The sequence below is a fragment of the Dermacentor variabilis genome, unplaced genomic scaffold (assembly GCF_050947875.1).
Source record: "Dermacentor variabilis isolate Ectoservices unplaced genomic scaffold, ASM5094787v1 scaffold_13, whole genome shotgun sequence".
Taxonomy (NCBI): Eukaryota; Metazoa; Arthropoda; class Arachnida; order Ixodida; family Ixodidae; genus Dermacentor; species Dermacentor variabilis.
This window is the reverse complement of record NW_027460291.1, coordinates 18,013,070-18,036,677: the sequence shown is the minus strand read 5'-3', so window position 1 is coordinate 18,036,677 and position 23,608 is coordinate 18,013,070.

The window sequence follows — 23,608 nt, the reverse complement described above, 5'->3', positions numbered from 1 at the left end:
CTCTTTTACTGGACATGTACCAACTCGGCCCTACATAAATTTTACTGAAACTCCAAATAGTGATCTGCTGTTTCTGAGGCCTCATCCACAGTCTTGGAGTTTTTCTCATGAAGGAAAATCGTCAAACAACTATGTCATGAACGAGAATAAAGGGGGTTAACCGAGGGGCCCGATTTTTTTAATCATATCATAAGAAACCAACAAAGAAAGACACCAAGGACAACACAGGGGAGATTACTTCTACTGATTAATTGAAATAAAGAAAGTATAAGTTAATGGAATTGAAAGTGGATGAAAAAACAACTTGGCGCAGATGGGGAACGATCTCACGTCTTTCGCATTACGCGTGCGATGTTCTACCAATTGAGCTACCACGGCGCTGTCTTCTCATCCACTTTCCGGGATATGTATGTGTCTCTACTAGAAATAACCCTTAGAGTGGAAGCCAGCGCCACCTTTCACAAACTTTAGCGGCGGAGGTGGAACATCCTTTCTGCCACAGGCGTCACGAGTACGTGATCTTTTTCGGGTGAGGGCAACTGGTCAATAAACCCACACCTGCTGCCTGAAGACATCAATGTTGGGGGACTTCAGACCCTCGTTATGTAATGAACGACAAGAAAGGGGGTTAACCGAGGGGCCCGATTTTTATCAATCATAAGAAGCCAACAAACAACGGCACCAAGGATAACACAGGGGAAATTACTTGTACTGACTCATTGAAAGAAAGAAATTATAAAATCATGGAATTGAATATGGATGAAAAAACAACTTCACGTCAAAAAACGACATCAACAAATGCTCGGATAGAGGGCACATTTCTCAGGGAGGTTCCTGTAATCAAAGTAAATTAGCAGCCTTTAAAAGTAAATTTCGTACATTTCGGTCTAGGTGGGAATCGAGCCCAGGCCTTCTGGATGCTAGACGAGCACTATTCCATGAAGCCACAGATGCTTTTTTTTATTGTTACCGGCTTGGCAAAAGAAAGGACAATGTGAATATTACATGGCCATAAAAACAACTAGTCAATGCCGGATCAGTGTGCTGTGATAAGAACGATGTAGGCTAGTCACTTTGTCCAAAGCACTTAGCCAATCAGTAGGATCACTCTGTGCACAGAAAAATTCGCGTATATATAACACACTTTCAATGAAGTATTCATATGCTGGGGCCTGAACAATGCGCTCATGTCTAATATTCATACGCGTTCGCCACACACTGTGCATGCACGGAAGCATTAACAGATCGACAGGCACTCCCTCTGGTTCCGCGCATGGCAGGAAGGGTATGCCGAAAGCACTTAACGGCAATTTCTTTTTAAAGCTACGTTTTAAAATATCCCACAAAAACACTGCGTCATGGCAGTCAAGAAAGATATGCTCAATCGTCTCCGGTTTTTTGCATATAAAGCAATTCACAGACCAAGGTACAAAAATGCCTTTGCTTTGCAGCCACGGTTTCACTGGGAGAGTGCCTGTGTGGAGTTGAAGAAAGAAAGATTTAACAGAAGCTCTTACCGGCATTCGTTTAACTCTCTTAAAAACATCTCGTTCTGAACCTAAAACAAATACTGTACGATACAAAGTACAGGCAAGAATACATCAACAAGATCTTTATAAATCTTCTTACTAGTAACAGCGGCCAGATATTCACAGCCACTGATGCTGCATGATTCTGGCTTACTGAGGGCGTGCCTAGTGTGTGCTTGATTGCACACGTCACGTGGTCGCAGAGACGCGCTCATTCCACTGCTCGCGCGTTCGTCGCCTTCCACCGCTGGTTCCGATGCCGCTCATCATGCTAGCGTTCTCATACTGCCCGCGCTGACGGCACTGGCCAAATACCAGTAGGTGCAGCGATTTCGGTGAGTTCTGTCGTGCCCTTCGATGGACAGTCCACAATTCTTCTTCAACATATCTTAAGCGTGACAAAGTGTGCCTAGTGAGCAATCAGGCTTTCGACTTAACATTTTACAAACGTGTTGCACTTGCTTAATTTTTCTTCATAATTAGATATTGTGTTTCAGCTGCACGCCAAATTATTTATTCGAAAGTTCAAATGAAAGTTATCTAAGGTCTGACCAGAATGAAATAACTAAGTAATTTAATTTGATTCTTGTATTTCGCGTGTCTAAACCAGGAAAGCACTGAGGCAAGCCACAGCGGAGGACTGCGGATTAATTTCGACCAACTAGAGTTCTTTAACGTACACAGGATGCACAGTCCGTGGGCGTTTCTTTTTATTTCGCAACTGTCGACGTGCGGTCGCATGGCCAGGATTTGATTCCATGACCTTGTGCTTAGCAGGGAAACGCCAAAGCCTCTAAGCGACCAAGGCGGGTAGAGAACTGAAGACTACGCACAGCTGTATTGAATTTACGTCATCCTGCAAAGAACTCCTGTATAAAATCAAACAATGTGAGATCACATTATAGCAGTCGGCCAAATCGATAATTATTCGCAATGCACTATGACTGAGATTACGATTGAGACCGAAAATGTCATAGGACCAAGAATAATTGTTTTATGATTATATAATTTATAAAAGTGTAAAAAGTATTTCTATTGCTTGAGGCTTCTTGAAAGCGACATTTAAGCCTCGCCCAATTTTTAAAGCATCCACTTCCTGCGAGAGCAGCAAACTTGCTTGGCCAAACATTGCGCTTTAAGTATTGGGAGCTTAAGGTATCAAGAGGCACAACATTCGTCCCACGCCAAGTGTTTCACTAAACTACATCACTACATTACACACAGTTTTACTCATAGAAGGAGGCGCAATATCACGCAATCGCAAATATGCACAGGCCTTTAGATAACTGATTATTTCGTACTTAATTTCCCAAGCACAATGCACAAAGAGTCAGTTATAAGGCAAGATCTCAGGGCTCGTTCAAGCATTTCGTTAATGGCTCTGTTGAAGTTTAGTGGCACTACACGCATAAACAAAAGCGTCGTCAAAGCACGATGTCTGGTGCAAAAACAAATGTATTCATTGGACGAAGGACTCTGCAAATTCTGTAGCACTATGGCTAGTTACCAATGCCCTTCGGAATTCATTTCTAAGCCTCGTCTCAGAACGAGATTTCGATGCTATTGCTTATAACTCGCCTAAAGTGGATAGGACCTCGAGAGTTATATTATCCAGGGGCACTAGCAAGTGAAAAAACACAGCTGGCAGCTCTTGAGACGCTGCGCTTCTGGTCGAAGACGCAAAAGCTAGCTGTGATGAGGGAAGACTACAAATAACGCTTCCCTTATTACCAGTGGCACCACTGTGTGGTGGTACTGCATGGTCGTGCCACCGACGCTGCTAATGCTGCCGATACCATATGGTGGTGCAACTGCTACCAGTACCACTGGTACCACCAGTACTGGTACCCCCTGTACCACACAGTACTCCCACAGATGCCACTGACTGCATGGTGGTACAAAAAGTAGCGAATTGCGAGCACTAGTGCCACCGGTAATAAATTTAACCTAGGGATCGACGCACCAACGGTACCAATGGTATCAAGGGTACCAATTTTACCAGGAGCCCCGATACCCATACCACAGAGAGACCGGTGCCAGATCTACGAGATCGGCACACCACTGGTATCACTGGCACCAGCGGTACCGATATTACCGAGAGAACCATACCACCGGTACCACATATACGGAACTGGCGCATCCCACCGATACCACACGTTGGCACCATCTGGAGCAGCATATGACCCGTACGAAATTTATCTTGGGGATCGGATAGGAGCTGTCACTGAGGATAGGAGCTGTCACTGATTTAGTTAGCGTCGGTAGTTTTGGACAGATGTTTTCAGGTCCGGGGGCTCAATTATTTGGCAAACGATCAATAGCTTGCTCAATCCCTTCCTGCCTAATCAGAATGTTATTCATGACCACGTTAATAGTAGCAGCATTAATACCTGGGGGAACCGGTATTTCGTTAGTAAACACTGAGCTAAAAGATCAGTTCTATTTGGTAGCAGCCTCAGATGTCTGAAGAAAGTCGCCGTGTTTTGCTACCGTATATAAAACTAGATGAAGGGGCTTAGGGTATACTTTCCAAAACTTTTGAGTATTCGTTCTCAGTAAGGTTGAGAGATTATGATTAAAGAATTTGTCTTTCAATGTCTCAATTTCTATTTGACATAGTTTTGACCGCGCGCGGTAGTTATTCCAATCACCTTCAGGTGCCGAATGTTTTGCCTTAGTGTAAAGATGCTTGTTCTTCCCGATGCATCGTTTACCGTTGCAAGCGAACCACATGCTCTTTGATAACGTCGTGAAAGTTATTTTTGGAATGTGTCTTTGCTTGAGTTCGGTCAGTTTAGCGCTTAGTAGATTCCAGTTGTCCTTCGTGCTACGGGTTGGCAGCGATTCCATGAGCTGGTCACAGAACGATGACTATGCACTAATCAATCCGTCAACATTTAGCAAATAGTTTTTAGGAATTTCCGAGTTCTCACTTTCTAATGAGTATTCACAATGAAGAGCATTGTGATCACTGATCATGCACTGCCATTTTTTCAGGATGCGTTGTCATGACAAAGTATATTTAAGGTATAAAGGGGACGATGGAGTCTGGGGGCAATGGATAGCGTATTTGGAAGGCAGTGGTTTGGTCTTACACGCCTCGCTAGTTCGGCGTAGGCGTTGTGGGAGCACACAGTTTCTCCTCAACGAGTTTCGGTTTTGCCTCCGGCGTCTGCCAACCATGAGCGGCCCCAGTGAGCCGCTGGAGGGCACGGGTAAAATAAACATTGCATCATGTTACGCGCTGATTCGGCGAGCAGACGAGGTGCTTCCGAAGGGAGCAGATGCGCTCGTAGGGCTTCTGCCACGAAGTCATGTATTCGTATTATAATGAATAGTTAAACACTTTAATGTGGCCACATAATTTCCTCCACATAATTGGTGACCCGGTGTTTCTAAAAGCAGGCACTACAGTCTTCAAATGTCCTGGGCAGCTGAACAGCTAATCGCGAAACAGCAACGCTAAGTGGATTGGCGACCACCGACGCTACCCCGACTGAGAGACCACACGAAGACCAGGAATATCCTGCCGTCTAGCCATCGCTCTGAAGCTCCCGTGTTTCTGGCCTGCAGACCTGCGCTTTCGTTCGCACAAGTGGAAGCCCAATTTTCAATGAGGAGAATTGTGTACCAAGAAACAAAGCTTCATCACGTTATTGCAGCTCTAACATCAAGCGAAGCCGCCGAGGTACGCCAAGTTGTCCTCGCCTCCCCAACCGAGGCACGTACGACGCGCTGAAACGCGAGCTCGTCTGCCACACTACCCTCTCCGGGCAGAAGCGCCTGCAACAGCTCCTAACGGCGCAAGACCTGGCCGACAGCAAACCATCCCAGTTACTACGCGGCATGCGTCAGCTTTTGGGGGAGAAGGCGTCGAAGATGAACGACTCCCTTGTCCGCAAACTGTTTCTCCAGCGCGTCCCAGCAAATGTGTGCATAGTTCTGGCAGCGGCTGTGACTTGCTCCTCGATGACCTCGCCCCTCTTGCCGACAGGGTGCTGGAGGTCGCGGCACCGGCGATTTCTGCTTTTGACATCATTGCAAAAGTGAGTGCAGCTTCCGATTTAGTGATGGAAAATCCCACCGCGGAGTTGAAGCCACTTAAGGAAGAAGTCCAGCGGATATCGCGCACTCTTGAAGCATTGAAGAACCAAAGAGAAAGACGCCTGCGCTCCATCTCACGCAACCGCGCGTCATCTCCCTCTCCTTACACTCCATGCATCTGCTGGTACTATTATCACTTAGGAGAAAATGCAAGCAAGTGCACAAGCCATGCGCCCATCAGGGAAACATGCCAGCCGCGCACTGAATGCGGCTGGGGCACCAAGCCCAACCCCACGCGGCTTCTCATCTGCTACCGGCTGCGTCAAGAAAGCTCATTATCAGCCACCTGTGAAATTTCCACTACCAAAAAGTTAACCTTCCAACATATCAGCAAACGCCGTCTAAAAGCGATAACCCACCTACTGCACGGAAGTTTTTGTCTTAAGGATTCGGCCAACCCGAATCTCGCTTACGTTATGTCGCGGACAAAGTCTCAAAAACCCACTTGAACACAGGTGCCGAGGTCAGTGCAAATCCGGTAGCACGTGCGTATCGTCCCCACATACAATTTGCTAGCCGTCAACGCCACGCGAATTGCAACGTATGGGCAGCGATCTCTAACGATGCACTTTGGACTGCATCGAACCTTTCATTGGACATTCATTTTGGTATATGTGAAGCACGTGATCATCGGAGGAGATTTTCTTTCTTCGCCACTTCGGACTTCTTATGGACCTTCAGAACTCCCGGCTAAGAAATGCTACAACGCACTTGAGCATTCATGCGGCATTACTTCCTGTACGGAAATGATGATGTCAACGCTCCTTCGAACGAAGAACCGAATGTTCACCCCACATTCACAGACTTATTGAAAGACTTTCCCTGTCTCACAACTACTGTCAGCGTTACGCATTACATCGTGGCATCGGGACCCCCAGTGCACGCCCGTCTTACCGGCCTGCCACATGAGAGCCTCAACATTGCCCGACGAGAATTTGAGCACATGCTCGAACTCAGTATTGTGCGCCCATGCTCAGGTTCATCCCCCCTCCACTTAGTTGCAAAGTCTGCTCCAGGCGACTGGCACCCACGCAGCGACTGCTGTTGCTTTAACAAAGTAACACAGCAGCAGCGACGCAGTGACTTGCCAGCAGCGACGAAGTACCTGCTGCAACGCTGAGCGCTTGTCTGCCTTTTTGCTGCAGGTTTGTGTTTTGAGCTCATTACTACTATTGCATACAGTTGCACCGTCGCTGCTGCCAGGCCTTGTGTTTTTGCTTCATTTATATATCTTCTCTGTGTCGCAGACTGTTTCTGTTGATACAGCATGACCAAACAAATAGCTAAACTGAAAGATGAAATAAAAGCTGAACTTGTTCAGCTTAAGCAAGAGTTCAAAGATCAACTAAGGCAGTGTCGAGAGACAATGGAAAGGGACATGCGTAATGAGATCCGACAACTGAAGGTAGAATACACAAATCGTACTCAGAGCATCTAGTTAAGTCACACCTCATTTGAAGAACTGAAGGCGAAATTAAGAGCTTAAGAATCCGCAAGACAAAAAACTAGAAAACGAAAATAAAGTACTTCAAGTAAAATGCCATGCTCTCCAATTCAGGACACGAGACCTTGAAAAGAGGTTTGTGCGCCCAGAACAGTATTCAAGAAACAAGAATCTTGAGATACAAGGCATTGTTAAATCTGACGATGAATGTGGGCCTAACATTGTTCGAAAAATTGATGAAGTCATCAAAGAAAAAATTACGGACACTGACATTGAAATACGTCATCGTATTCCAACTCGAGAGTCCAAAAATTCGAACATTATTGTAGAGTTTAAGTCCCGAACCAAGCGTGACGCTGCGCTGAAGAAGTATTACGTGACGCAATACCAATGAAAGACATTGGTACTGATAGCTCCCAGAAAATATATGTGAACGAGCACCTATGGCCTACACTAAAGTGGTTGCTTGGACTTGCTATCGGTAGAAAACGTGATCATGAATGGAAATCCGTCTGGTCATACAATGGCAAGGTAATAGAGCCTGACGAAGATCTTTCTAAGATATGCTAAATGTTGCGTTACATTCCTGCGCCTTCTGTTCAAATGAAATGCCTGGATTATGTATTACCACAAAATATTGATCTGCCAGATACTACACATACCTCTGTTTTGCATTTCAATTCCCGTTCCGCTGTTGGCAAAGGCGACAGCATTACTTGTTTTTGCAATGAATTTTCATTTCAGTTTGACGTCATGATGATATCTGTAACTTGGTTTCAAAGCAGCTACGATGCTGTTCAACTGGAAGGCTATATCTGATTTTACACGAACCGTCAGAATAGGCGAGGAGGCGGTGTCACCCTTTATGCTAAAAATAATTGTGATTATGGAATGGTGCCAGAATTTTCATTCAGAAGTCATGACTACGAAATGCCAACTGTCAAAAACACCAAGAGGGTGTCGTCAGTAATATAGTGCCCTCCGAATGGTAGTATCGAGAAATTTTAGGTTGTTTTATTAAACTTTTGGAATTCTGCTTAGTCGAAAATGTTCATTTTTTCTGTGGAGGTGATTTCAACATAAATATTTTGGAGGATAATAAGTATGTACACGATATAAACAGCCAACTACTTTTATCTGCCTCTACTAATCTGATTACTACACCATCCTTATACTTCATCTACCCTTGACCTTGTAATTACAAAAATAGATACACCTCTATGTACTACGCGTACAATTTCCTATGATATTAGTGATCATTGTCCAGTTTTTGTAGTGTATTCTATGAGTAACAAACAACACAATGAATTACTTATCAACACATTTCCAATGATGCGCTGGATTTATTTAGTCAGGATGTAATCACGCACGGCTGGAATTTCGTGTTAAGAAAAAAGAACGTAAACGAAGCACATAACGGGTTTATTGAATCTATGGTGCGCATTTACATTGCGCATTTTTCATTCAGATGGGTCAGACGTTCAAAAAAGATACGAAAACCATGGATCACGAATGAGCACGTCAAGCTGATGAAAAGCAAAAACCGCCTTTGTCATACGTTCCTGCACTCGAGATCAGAAATTGAACTTTAGGAATTTGAGAGAGAAAGAAATAGATTGAATAAAATACTAAGGCAAGCGATAATAGATTACTATCAACGTGTGTTTTCTGAAATTAACAAGAAGCGTCCGGATGCGCTTTGGAAAGCAATAAATAGCGTCTTAGGTCGTGAAATTAAAGTAAAATACATAAATCGATCATTGATAGTTATCGCGAACTTAGCGGTAAAGCACTGGCTAACCACATTAATACTCATTTTGTGAACGCAGGCATAGTGTACAGCCCTGACCCCCGATTTGCTTATTCACTTAATAATAGTATTGCTAATACTATATTTACGGAACCAACAAATGAACATGAGGTGTTTACAGCAATAATAAATTTAAATAAGACTTGTGCCGCCTGATTGATCCGGATGACTCTAAAAAGTAGGGTGTTCTATTCAACATACGAACCCTTTTGTTAAGTGTGAAGAAGGGGTAGTATACCACATTCCACTGAAGTGTGGAAAAGAGTATATCGTCCAAACTGGCCGATGTATTAATGAACGCCTGCGGGAGAATAAGCTTTCATTGAAAAATGGATATGGTTCTAACTTGCCGCTTCATTGCAAGGCCTGCGGAAATGAGGATGAACGGGTATGTGAAGCGAGGCTTCATGATACGACAATCATGTATAAAAGTAAAGATTCTGTTGCGCGTGAATTGTTGGAGGCCAACGAGATTAAGAAAAGAGGGGACAACTGTGTCAGTACCCCGTCTTTGAATATATACACGAATGAAGGCATGTTTTTAGATAAGTTTTATATTTAGATTAAGCGCGATTCCCTTTATCTTCAGTGTTCTCGCACGTGCGCATACACATATTCAGTGTCCCTCTTTTTTCGTTCTCCTCTCCTCATGGCTATATAATCAGCCACCTGTCATTTCAATAAACAGTTGCAAGTAGCGCCTTGTCCTGTCTGTATTTCTTCTTGTGTACTGTCATTTTTGGCGCTTAATCTATTGAAAGAGCAAAGCATTAGATATGGATAAGTTACAAATCTAGCCAATAAGATACGTTATGGAACACTTGCCCTTCACTCGTGCGTCGGTTTACATATTCAGTTTAACAATAGCGTCGACTACTTTCCCAGATCGTATGAAACGAGCTAGAATACCGGTGTTATTTAAACACGGTGATGTAAACAAGTTACCGGCCAATATATGTACTACCATTTTTTTCCAAAGGACTAGAAAAAAATAATTTCTACACGCCTAACAAAGTTTCTACACAAACATGACGTTGTAACAAATTCGCAATTTGGCTTTAGAAAAGGAAGATCTACGGAGACGGCTTTTTTATCTTTTAAAGAAAGTATTATGGTTGCTATAGACGGTGGGGGATTTCGCCCTCGGGATTTTCGTTGTTCTTGGCAAGGCGTTTCATCGCCTCAATCTTGACATTCTTATATCTAAACTTTCTATGTATGGAGTTCGCGGCGGTCCCCTCGCCTTGATGAAATCATACTTGAAAAGTAGGACTGAATCTGTATGAATCGATGATGTCCAATCTTCTTTCTTGTCAATGGAGGGAGTGTTTTGGGCCCACTATTATTTAACTTATACGTTGAGGACTTAGTAAACATTGACGCTACAGTTGATTTCTTTGTATATGCAGATGATAGCACTTTAGTCTTTGCTGCAAAGGATGTGAACGAAATAATTATTAGGTGTAACCCACTACTACGTAATTTGTCTGAGTGGTCACAGTTAAATGGAATCAGAATTAATCCTGTTGAGACGAAAGCTGTTCTTTTTAGAGCAAGAAATAAAAATTTTAAAGTGGAACATTCAATATCTAATATAGATAAAGATATTGAGCTAGTTAACGAAGATAAAATACTTGGTATAACTTTTTCCTGTCATCTAAGTTGGGATGCTCATTTTACCCAACTTCACAGTAAATTTTCCGCAGTAGCCGGGGTGCTGGCTCGCTGTAGAGCGCTCATGCCGGTAAAAACCAAGCTACAAATTTATCATGCGTTGTTTATCTCCCAAATTAATTTTTGTAGTTTAGTATGGGGAAATACAACACAAACTAACATGCATAAAATAATGGCATCATTACAAATGGCGCTCCTCCAGCACATTGCCATTGCCAATCCCTTATCGACGACAAAAACTTTTTCAGATAAATACCAAGTTATATGGTAGACCACTATTACGAATATCGCATTCTACAGATGTTTTATTTTGCAAAAGAAGAGTTCAGGTATTGGCTTACATCCATAGCGGCCTTGCAGCGCCATAAGATTACCAGTAAATCTAAGAAACCCTGATCCTTGGTATATATTACGTTTTCGCACTGAATACAAATTAGAATCCATTAAACACAATTGACCAAAGATCCTTAATTATTACGCAGACAGTTCTCATTTTTCACGCAGGGAATTGAAGATGTGTTTTGTTCATATGTAAACATACGTATATAGTTCATGTATGACGATTCCAATTGTGTGGTTCCCTTTGAATTTTTTCTTAATCTTATCAGATATGTTTGAATGTTGTCTGTTTCTATATCGCAAGACAATTATCCTGGCAATAGACTTCTGTTTGAACAGGTTACAATTATCTTTTTGTGTGGGTTGAACTGATTTTGAACTGTTTGATGTTACAGAATGCTCTCTGTTATCGCCCTGCCATGTAGAACAACGTCTCTTGGGTTCAGTCAAGCTGCTTATGGCATCTTCTAGCCAAGGAGGACGTTTCTAGTGTATATTAGAAGAATTAATAAAGTTGAGGTTGAAGTTGACCGCCATCCAGTTGCCCATTTGCATGACTGTGTCAGAACACTGCACGGAGTCACTGTGTTCTCCAAAATTGACCTCATCAAAGTTAATCAGCAAATACTGGTGAAAGAGGCTGATATTCCTAAGACAGCAGCCACGATACTCTTCGGTTTATTTGAGTACACCAGAATGCCAATCGGAGTGCGTAATGCATGCTTTCCAGGGGTTTATCGTTAAGGTGAACCGAGGCTTCGATTCCTGATATGCATATGTCGACAACATCCTGGTCAGTGGCACGTCCGATGGAGAACGTAATAACCATTGGCCACAACTATTATCTCGCCTGGACGAATTCGGAATTATGATCAAACCAGACAAATACCTCTTCGGAGCAGCAGAAATCAACTTTTGGGGACGTCGCATCACGCGCAACGGTATGCAACCACTCACTGACAAAGTCCAAGCTGTTAAAATCTTCCCTCTGTCGGTAAACAAGCGAAAACTGCGTTAATTTCTTCGATGGGCTGATTTACATCGCCGTTTCATATCAGCTTGTGCGCGCACACTGATGCCATTAAACGATTTTCTCTCAACACCCGGACCAGGCACATGACCAGGCCGATGAAGCTCGCGCCGCCTTCAACACAATCAAGGATCATCTGGCGACTGCAGCTCTTCTCACACATGCGCAGCCTGACGCACTGACCCGCCTCATAGTAGACCCTTCCAGCAATGGTGTAGGTGCCGTACTGCAGCAAGGCATTGGGGATGGAAGGAAGCCTCTCGCATTAAAATATTTCCGCCACTTTTTGGAGGGCACAAGCCACTGACTCACGCTTTCACGGCCCAATCAGATAGATTGTCCCCAAGAGAAATTCGACAGCTGGCATTCATATCAGTATTCTACACTGATATTCGCTGCGTCACCGGCTCCCAGAACGCCGCAGCTGAAGCACTTTCACGTGCACAAATGAGCAACTTGACTTTGCCTTCAAATTCGATCAGCTTCGTCAAAATGGCATAGGAACAAATGAACGAGGACGAACTCCGAAAGCTAAGAACGCCTTCAACGATTCTCGTATTTCAAGGAGTGCCCTTGCAAATGTCCACGCAGCTACTTGGATGTGACATATCTACTGGCATACCACGTCCATTTGTACCAAAATATTTTCGCCACTGTGTATTCGACTCTCTACGCTCTCTTTAGCAACCGGGCATTCGTGGAATGCAAGCGCTTATGACCACGCGATGCCTGTGGCCAGGCATGAATAAAGACATCAGACATTAGTCACACAAATTAGTCGCACAGTTTTTTTGGGTATGGCGCCACATTTAGGATGGGTGACTTACGTCATCTGCTGTTACGAACTGCGGTCACCTGGGTACGTTTGCTCCTGGGTCCCCGGATCCTGCGAGCTGACTGACCCTGATCGCCTGCCTCTTTCCTGGCCTACTGCAACCCTTCTGAGGCCAAACTTGGATGGGATCGGCGCTTCAATCTGGCAACACGGAACTTCGACATCGACACGTGGCTTCAGCTGTTGTGCATATAATCGCCAGCCTTCATCCGCCTGCTTTGGGTACGGCGCCGCATCTGGTATGGGTGACTTACGTCCTCTGCTGTTACAGGTTAGTTATATGAGGGGTGCCTCCTGTACCAAGTGCAGTCATTCCTGTCTTATTACGGTGTCGTGCCCACCAGAGCTTTACGATGAATTGAGGCGATTGTTGTGTATTCCGTACAACCTGTGTTCTGACATCCTAAACATATTGCTTATGCTGACGGGCGATCTTGAATCGAACCCGGGCCCCATGAGTAAAGCGGAAGCTGATACCTTTGCTTCGGCCTTAAAAAGCATTGACGAACTAGTAGATGATCGTGCCACAATGTTAGCTCATCTGAAAAAAGTAAGTGACGAGCAAGAAACGGCTAAAAATCAGATCAAGTTACTTAACGCTAAAGTCTGTGCCCTCGAGGCAACAATTGCATTGCAGCGAAACACCGAAGGTCCTACTTACGACGGACTGCTAAAAGTTTCAAATCAGTTGGCAGAAATTACGTCTCGTTGCGACGAAGCTGAAAGCAGGCAGTGACGATCAAATCTTCTCTTTTTTTGGGATTGAAGATAATGTGGAAGAAGAATGGGCCAAGGCCGAGGAAAAAATAGTAAGCTTTTGCTCTGAACGATTGGAAATAACGACCACTAGTTCACAATTCGAGCGTGTTCACAGGCTCGGCAATTTCACCGAAGGAAAAAACAGACCGATTATCACAAAACTAACCTTCTTCAAAGACAAGTAGCAGATTTTGTCTGCGGCACGAAAATTAAAAGGAACGACATTTTCCATCAGCGAAGATTTTTCTCCAGCGGCACGACAAGCAACGCGAAAATTGGTGGGCTTTGCCAAACCCCAAATCAAGTCTTTCAAGTATCAGTCAACCGTCTTTATATTCACAAAAACACCTATATATATATCAACACTGACTCAGTTGTTCTAGCTAGCAGATAGCTAAAGTTTAACACGTGCATGCAAGATCGGAATAAAGCTGAGTTCCATGAAGCCATTTCCTCATTATCGATATCATGTTGTAACATCCGCAGCCTACTACCGAAACGCGATTCGGTCTGTTCTTTCCTTGACGACAGTGACTGCGACATGCTTGCCCTTACCCAAACGTGGCTATACCTTGACATCACCGATAGCGAAATTCTGCCTGATCGTAACAATTTTCACAGATACCGAAATGACCGTACAAATAGGCGAGGCGGAGGTGTTCTTCTTGCAATAAAAAATACTGTACAATCATACGTAATCAATGCACACTCTAACATAGAAATTATCTGGGTAGCCTGCAAAACCAAGTTTTCCACTCTGCTCATCAGCAATTGTTACCGACCTGTTACCGACTGTAGCCATTCATTTGTGAGCGAACGGCGCAGTAGCATCACTGAGGCTATAAAGATATGTCGCACCAATGCCATTTACATTTTCGGCGACTTTAATTTTCCTACAATAGACTGGAACCAGTTGTTTTCCCCCTGCCGCATGTCCACAGAATTTATCTACCTAAACTTAGATTTTAACTTGTTTCAAATAGTGAAGCAACCCACACGCGGTTCACACATCCTCTACCTAATCCTTATGACGGCTCCTGAAACCATAAGTACCCCACAACACATGAATGGTTTTAGTGATCACAAACTCCTTCAAGTTTCCCTTAACATTCCGCCACCATTCTCTGGCACCGACAGCAAAACAATTCGCGATTACAGTAAAGCCAACTACAGCAAAATTAACGCCGAACTCGAAACCTTCTACACTCACACATTCCTACCATCCTTCGACAGTCGTCCCGTCGAAGACAACTGGCTACTTTGCCGAGACAAATTGTGTGTGCTAGCAAATCAGTGCGTCCCGCAAATAACAGTCAAAAACGATAAATCAAACCCCTGGTTTACAAAATCCCTCCGGCAGCTTAGAAACAAAAAGAAATGTTTATACCGCACAGCAAAATGACATAACACGCCTTCCGCGTGGAAGGCATACAAATATTTTATGATAACTTACTGTTCCACAGTAGATTCTGCTAAACAAAAATATTTTTCTTTTGATTTACCTTCCTTTCTGGAATCTAACTCTAAGAAGTTTTGGAAACTTGTATCCCCCGAACACGATCCGCAACAGATATCTTTGCTAGACGACAATCATGTTCCACTTTCAGACAGTCATTGCACCTCGGCATTTAACACATTCTTTTCATCTGTTTTCACCCGAGAATACCATTTTGACGTTCCATAAGTACCCGATTTCGACTTCCCATATATGGAACCGATCAAGATAACTGCCGAGGGCATAATACTTCTAATTAAAAACCTTCAGTGATCCGATTCAGCTGGCATTAACAATATTAACTATAAAATTCTTATGAAGACTGTCTCCATTTCTCCTAACATTTTATACCACCTTTTCAGGCAATCTTTAGCGACAGGTCAACCTCCCTCCGATTGGAAAATTGGTAAAATAGTGCCTGTGTTTAAAGCCGGTGATAAACATACTCCCGAAAGCTACCGTCCAATTTCTTTAACTTGCATCTGCTGCAAACTTCTTGAACACATAATCGCTTCTCATGTTTACCGGCACTTAGAATCTAACAATTTCTTTTTCAACAACCAACACGGATTCAGGAAAGGTCTCTCTTGCGAAACCCAGCTACTAGAATTAAGTACAGAACTACATTGCAACATGGACAATAACCCCCAGACTGACTGTATTTTTCTTGATTTCTCAAAAACCTTTGATCGCCTCGCCCATTGCCGTCTGATTCCTAAATTATCTGCCCTTCGATCAGACTCGCTAACCTTATCTTGGCTCCGTAACTTCCTTTCACTCCGCCAGCAGTTCACGATTATTACCAGTTTCCAATCCTTCCTTTCTCAAGTAACTTCGGGCGTACCACAGGGGTGCGTCTTTGGCCCCCTATTGTTTTTAATCTACATAAACGACTTGCCATAAAACATTTCTTCCTGCATTCGAATCTTCGCTCACGATTGCATCATATATCATTCAATAACATGTACTGACGACGACTTAACGCTGCAAAACAACTTTTACCGCATTAACAACTGGTGTAAAAAATGGCTTATGTCGCTGAATACACGAAAATGCGAAATAATCTCCTTCACACGCAAGCAAAACACTTGCAACTACTGCTACACCATTAACAATTACCAACTGTCGCAGGCATCATCTCATAAGTACCTTGGTATTCATTTCACACCCAACCTCTCCTGGTCTCACCATATTAGCACCATATGCGCAAAAGCTTCAAAACCTTTAGGATATTTACGTCGAAATTTACATAACTGTCCCACTCACGTTCATCAACTAGTTCATCAGACCTTCGTTCGCCCACAGCTTGAATTCGCCGCATCTATCTGGTCCCCCTACCACAATTATTTAATTAACATGCTTGAAGCGGTTCAGAATAGGGCCGCCCGTTTCATTTCACACAATTATGACAACCATAACAGCATAACGCAAATTAAGCTCGATATTTCAGTTGAACCCCTTAGTGCTCGTCGCGACATTGCCCTTTTATGCCTTTTTCACAAACACGCATACAGCAACAGACCATTCCCACTTCACCTTGATGCTCCTTCCATCACATCACGTCGGTTGCCTAATCACTTAAGTTTCACGCGATTATATGGGTCAACTCACGCCTTCAACTCATCTGCTCTTCCTCGTGCCATACGTTTGTGGAATGGTCTTCCAGACAACATCGCATCCGAACCAGACCACGATAGTTTCCGTCAACTTCTGCACTCTTTCTTTTCGCAATAAAAACTTGCCACTAGTTTTCCAATTCTGTTTTACTTCTGGTACCATGTTTTGTATACCACCCATGTATTTATTTATTTGTTATTTTGAGAGCTTTAAGACCGAAGACATCCGTCATTTTTGCTACCACTGCACGTGTTTTGTGTTTCCTTTGTTAGTGTCCCACTTTGGGCTCGACTGCATTTCTTATATTGATAAATGTTTTTACTGTGCACGCAATTAGTTCCTGCTTTGTTATCATGCGCTACTATTGTGCGTCTTTGAAACCCTGCCAACTGTTCCTGCGCCTGGAATCCGCATATTTGGCAGTCTGTCTTTGGTTGTAGACTCTTTTCTTTTTACTGTTCTCATTGTGATTGGTATACATTATAGTTCTTGTGTGCAGTTTGGCCATATGTATAATACCAGCCAATATTTTTTTTCGTGTTAGCCTTTTTGCCGCGCAACCTTATATTTGCCGTCATACCACATTATTGTCGATTCCTCTCCTTTGTGTTAAATTGCAAATTTGAGCCGTATGTTTGTACACTGACAAGTTATTTTCCAATTTTTATTACCCCCCTTACTCAATGCCCTGTCAAGGGACCTGTAAGGTATGTTCGATAAATAAATAAATAAATGCACTCAGTGCCAACGTTCAAAGATACACCGTCACACTGTGACTCCGTTGTCCCCCTTTCTACCACCAGACGCCCGGTCCAGCGAAGTCCAAATCGACATAATTGGCCCTTTGCCACCTTCCCAAGATTGTTGCTGCATACTTACTTGTGTCGATCGCTTCACTCGCTGGCCGAAAGCCGTTCCTATGCTACATAAGTCTGCTGAGACCGTCGCAAAGGCATTCCTGCAGACATGAATTGCACGCTTCAGAACATCATGCACCATCACAACAGACGCCAGTTTGAGACTGTCCTTTTCAAGGAACTTGCTCTCCTCGGCACGCATCGTTTTCGGGCCAACGCGTATCATCGAGCAGCTAACGGCCTGGTCGAGCGTATGCATAGGCAGCTCAAATATTCTACAACTGCCTACGAAGAGCCAACTCAATGGACCGAAGCGCTGCCACTACTTCTGCTCGGCATGCGCACAACGCTGAAAAGTGTATTGATATGCGTCAGTGCTGAGTTGCTCTATGGCATCATCCTTCGCCTCCCTGGCCAACTTATAGAAGTGAGCAAAAACGAGCACTTGCCTGACCCTCTGCAGTTCGTGTCACGCTTGCCGACTATGATGGACGGCCTCCGTCCCACACCGACTCGAGCGAAGCAGGCTACTCTTGCTTACGTGTCCAAATATTTGCACAACTGCGCCCACGTTATCCTGCCCCCCGCCGCTGTGAGGAAACCCCTTCAGCCTCCATAAGACGGCCCATTAAAGTACTTCGTCACCACCCGAAAACTTTCACTATTGAAGTTCGTGGATGATCCGAAGTCATCTCTGTGGTCCGACTGCAACGGGCACGTGGAGAGCAATAGCTCAACAACACCGAGCCATGTCCAAGACTCACACTTCCGTGCATCACGCGTTCAAGAACTGTGCGTCAACTTGTGGGACTTGGGGCTTGACTGACGGTTCGCCTATACCTGTGTGCCGACATCCTTGCTTAATATACTTGTATCTTCATTTTACGAGGAAGGGGAGCGACATGGGAGCACACAGTTTCTGTTCAACGAGCTTCGGTTTCGCCTCCACCGTTTGGCAACTATGAGCGTCCCCGGTAGCGCGTGTAAAATAAACATTTGGTCTTGTTACACGCAGCACCGGGGAGCAGACGAGACGCTTCCGAGGGGAACAGACGCGCTCGCGGGGCTTCTGCCAGGCAGTCATGTATTCGTATTACAATAAATAGTTAAACAGCTTAATGTGGACATATAATTATCCTACACAACGTCGTCACAGGGGCATTCGGAAGTGACGCGTCCCTTTGTTCTCGAGGCGCCGAAAATGGCATCTTGGCGTCTCGGACTTTGGAATGTATTGGTGTGGGTCTTTGAAGAACAAAAAGTAAAAACATAAAGTAAAAAAAACAGCCGGAAGGCAAAAAGAACGGATGAACAAATAGGAAAGCGACAACAAAAAAAAACGGTGCAGCTGTACATGCGGAATGGCTAGTATTGTTGGCATATGCGTAAAAGCGTGGAACACAATAATGAATTGAGTGTTAAAGGGGAGGCAGGGAACAACTGGAAATGGAAGGATAGGTGAGATCGAGAATCGAGCTTAGCTGGCCGTGTAACGTGTTTGTGTCTTTTTTAATCATACGAGAGTGCCGTGTTCAAGTTACAGATTTTAGCGATTCGAAATTGCCACGTGCCAAATTGATCCCCGTCGGGTATAGGCATTTAAACTTATGTATGAGGCATGATTCTGTATATTTCCTCTCGCGAGGTGAACGAAAACTTGTTTGTAGTACACAGATCCTTGCTTTATCGAATATATGGCAATGTTCATTGAAGAGGCTGGCTACTGCTTTACGTAAATTGTGTTTCGTATCTGCGCGATGACGGTTGAGTGCTGTATGAAATTGTTGTCCAGTGTCAGCCATGTATTGTTTGTTACAAGCGGCACCTTCTAGACACTAGACTACGTTGCTTGACGTGCATGTGAAACTCGAAGTCAGCTTGCGAAGGCAACCTGACGCTGTACTTCTTACTGTAGTAGTGGATTGAATATGTTTGCATGTAGAGCACCTGGGGCGGCCACAGGGACCAGCCATTGGCTCCGTTTTTGTGTTTAGCTTGGGATGTAGCAGAATGTCCTTGAAAATACTGTTACGTTTGTAGGCTACTCTGGGTGGGTCGGGAAAAATATTACTAAGTTTGTGGTTGCTGGTGAGAACATGCTAGTATGTGCTAAAGATCTTAACATTTGAGAGTGCGGTTGAGAACTTAGTTGTAAGAAGAGATGTTGTTGTTTTTGTAATCTTAGGGCGGGGTTTGGGAACCTCGGCTCGATCAAGTTTGGTTACATTGGTGTAGGCTTTTTGAAGGGCAGTGTTCGGGTGGTTCCTGTTTGATAGGGTTCCTTTAGGGTGATCGAGTCTATCTATGTAGTCATGGTTTTCAACGCAAATGCAACGTAGTCGTGTTTGCGTTGTTTGCCTTTAAAGATGCCTTGTTTTCAACGTCTTGGATGGCGGCTTGCATATTTTAGGCATACTGTTGTTTATCAAAAGGTTCCCTCTAGAGCGTTGCCTTTAGTGTCCCATTGTCAATATATAGTGTTCTGTCCAGAAAGTTTATGTTCTCGGCTGAAGATTCCGACGTGAATTTTATTGTTCGATGAAAATAATTTAGGAATAAATTTATCTAGACTGTCCTGACTACGTCCCCATATTATGAATATGTCGTATATGTGTCGTGTGCGTCTTGTCAGTGCAACGAGATTGGAAATTTGTTTCTAGAGGGCCCATAAATATGTTCGTGTAGGTTGGTGCAAAAAGTTTACCCATACTTCTCCCACGTATTTGTAGGTAGCAACTCTCCTCAAATTCGAAGTAGGTTTTTGTCAGAACTAATTCAAGGAGAGGAAAGTAGACCTTAATAGAGTGTTGTGCACTGTGCTTAGGCACCATTTTTTTATCGGAGATATCGGGGATCGCAATGTTGGTGTACAGGGCCATGACGTCTAGTGTTGCGAGAATTGTGTTTTGGGTAGTGTTCCTTTATATCAATGTCCTCCATAATTTTAGTAGGTGGGGCATATCTTGTACAAATGACGCAATTGTTTTGGGAAAGTCACCAAGGAAGTGGTTAAGGAATGTGGAGATGCTCTCTGTCGGGGTGGTGTTGTTTGATACTATCGCGCGCCTTGCGGTATTAGCGGTGTATAGTTCAGTGGATGGAACTTTATAGATTTTTGCAAGGAGTTCGAAGCAGACTGCAGTTTTGTTGCTTGGTTTAAGAAATTTTTCTTCTGACAGTGTCATCAATTCATCAGCCAAAAGTGATTTCAGCCTGTTGGTGATTGTCAGTGTGTATTGTAACGCCACACTGTCGTCTAGCTTACGGTAATGTTCAGGGTTGTTTAGCTGTCTGCAAGCCTCGTGCTTGTACTTATGCATTGGCGAAACAAGTATACTTCCACCCTTTTCTGCTTCCTTAATGACAATGTCATTCCATCAACTAAGATCTGAAATGATACGACTCTGTGAGGAAGTTATATTTTTATGTGGCTCAAGTAAAACTCTTGCTTGGGCTAGTTGGTTCATGCTCGAAGTAGTAAAGGCAAGGCGCAGAAGACCAGGACTCAGGAAGAAGAACACAAACGACAGGACCGGCGCCTCCTGTCGCCGGTCCTGTCGTTCGTGTTCTTCTTCTTGGGTCCTGGTCTTCGGCGCCTTGCCTTTACTACTTCAGTTATGTGACTCAGCTGTCCTGGATTGGCTTATAGTTCCTTCAGTAACAATTTTATGATATCGGTCGACTTCTAAGCTCGTTCTGGGTCACGAGTCCAAGTGGGTTGGGTTCCAAGTGGTGTCGTCGCATTGTCTGGTGCGCTTGTGTCTGTGAAAAAAATTTTATACACATTCGTCGGGAAAACTCCGAAAGGTTCTTGTGAAGCTCGAATTCATTTATTGTTTTGTTCGTGAGACGAAAGTTTAGGCCCTTGCTAAGTACGCCTATTTCCTTCCTATTTAGTATTTTCGAAATGTCGACAAAATTAGGTTGATCTAATGTTGTGACGACTTCAGCCATACCTGGTCTTTCTGGATTCGAGCTCCCTCTTGTGGGCGTGAGGTGGTTTTTTGCATGAAAGGTTGTTTTTTTTATTAACGTTCGCTTTTTCCTTTGTTTTTGCACCAATTTTCTACAATGTATTTCGTAGTAATGTTCTGAATGTTTCATCTCATCCGGTCTCAGAACTCTGTTCTGATGTCTGTAGCTGAAACTTTGCAGTTGTTCTTCGCAGGGTTCCTTGAGTATATTCACAAGAGAGAGTGAGGCATTGTTTAATGTTGTTCGCCAGTTTGCATGATGGTGTGGTGGCAGTATTCCAACAGCTCGTAGAACCTTCAGTGTTAACCCTTTAGGGATTACATTTTTCTGTGTGCAGTCTGCGTACCTTTTCAAAAGGAAGGTGCAGCTCGCACGTTTCTTGGTATGTTTTCTAGCCTGTAGAAATTCGGTGCTTCGTGACTAAGAAGGTTGTTAACTTGCAATGGCTGTAATTTATTTGGCTTTTGGCGGGTAGATCTGCGTGGCGCGTGTTTCTGTTTCGCGCGTTTCTTTCCGCATGCCTCACTTAATTCCAGCTCTGTTTCCGTTTAAGACTGTGCCTGTGCACGCGGTCGTGTGGCTGTCTGTGTGAATACTTCAATAGTGGATTTTGTGTTGTCTGTAACGCCGTGTCTGTTTGCGCTGTCCTTGATTTTGTCTTTGGACTAGTATGCGCATTATGGCTCGTACCACATTGCGCTGTCTGTGTTCCTGATGTGGTTGTTGCAGTTGTGTTGTTCGGGGTAGCACACTCGGCAGAGTCAGTTTCTGGGGTAGATGTAACAAGTATTTTCCTGTACTTGTCCTCAATAAAGGATTTGATATGTTGTGAAACTAGCCGTATCTCTGTGGTTCAGGTGGGCCCGTCCCTGGCTAGGTGTTCGTGCGGTGCTTCGCGCATTTCTGCCTGGTGCATTGTGGACGTTTTTGTGAAAATGCTCTAGGTTGAAGATTACCAAGTTGAGTTTGTTGGTCTCCTTATTGTGTTTCGTGAGTGCATTAGTCTGGTGAATTAGTGGGTGGTGTTTGTTCTGTAAGCGGGAAGGAACACTTGTCACGGTTACGTGTGCGTTGGGGCGAGCAGCTTACATTATGCGTATTACGTCATTATCGTGATCATCTTCAACTTTCCCATCATTTTTAAAAATCGCATCTTCCCCATCACATAATTCTAGTCCTTGCGCTGCAATATTCAGGGAGGCGGGCGTTGCTTGCACGAGAACCTGATGGATTATTTTACGGCACATATGGCAATCTGCAAATTGTAGCCAGCGAGCTTGCAAGGCGTGTCTACTTGAAATGAATTTACAGAATGACATCAGTTTAGGTATAGGCGCCATCAAACTCGCCGTCAAAATGGCTGTTCGCGTCAGTGCCACCACATGACGTACTCACATTAAACCTTTAGCGCTCGCGCTCCGCGTGAGATTTGATGGTGGATGGACGTGTTTTTCCAGCGCTCCGTGGCGGCGACGAAATCATAAGTTTTTGTGCATGCTTTGAGCTTGCTTCTGTTCTTTATTTGCAGAATTTTTTAGCCTTTAAATAATAATTGGGCAGTTTTCTTTTTTTGTCTCTCTTTTTTCGTGTGCGTGGGTGTGTTTCGTGTACATTTGGTTTTGAAGGATAATCAGAGCGTCCTTTCGCGCCATGTGCTTCAACACGTGCAACCGGGTAGAACGATAAGCCTTTATAGTCTTTAAATAGTACCTTGGAAAGGGCCAGACTGATAGCTATCAGTGGTTTTACTATGCGTGCTTTGGTATCGTGAATATTGCTTTGATAGGAAAGTGAGAGCGTGGCCGCGTATTTGAACACATGCGAAAACGTGTCATACCCTAAGTCTGTGCGGCATTGATTGCTTTTAAAACATTGGTGAGAATTAATTTGTGACATTTTGAGGATTTAGATCCTGTGCGTATAGGATTTTGCTAGAAGACACATGCTCTGCATTGACGTAGTCGTTCTGCGGAAACCCGCAAGGTGGAGAGAAGCAATGAATAAAGGGAAAATGAGACATCCACCCGTTCGTAGCAATTGCTACAAAGGAAACCCATACAGGTTCCTCGAAAGAAAAGCCTCATAGTTGAAGAAAAATTCGTCCTGGTCCGGGACTCGAACCCGGGACCACCGCCTTTCC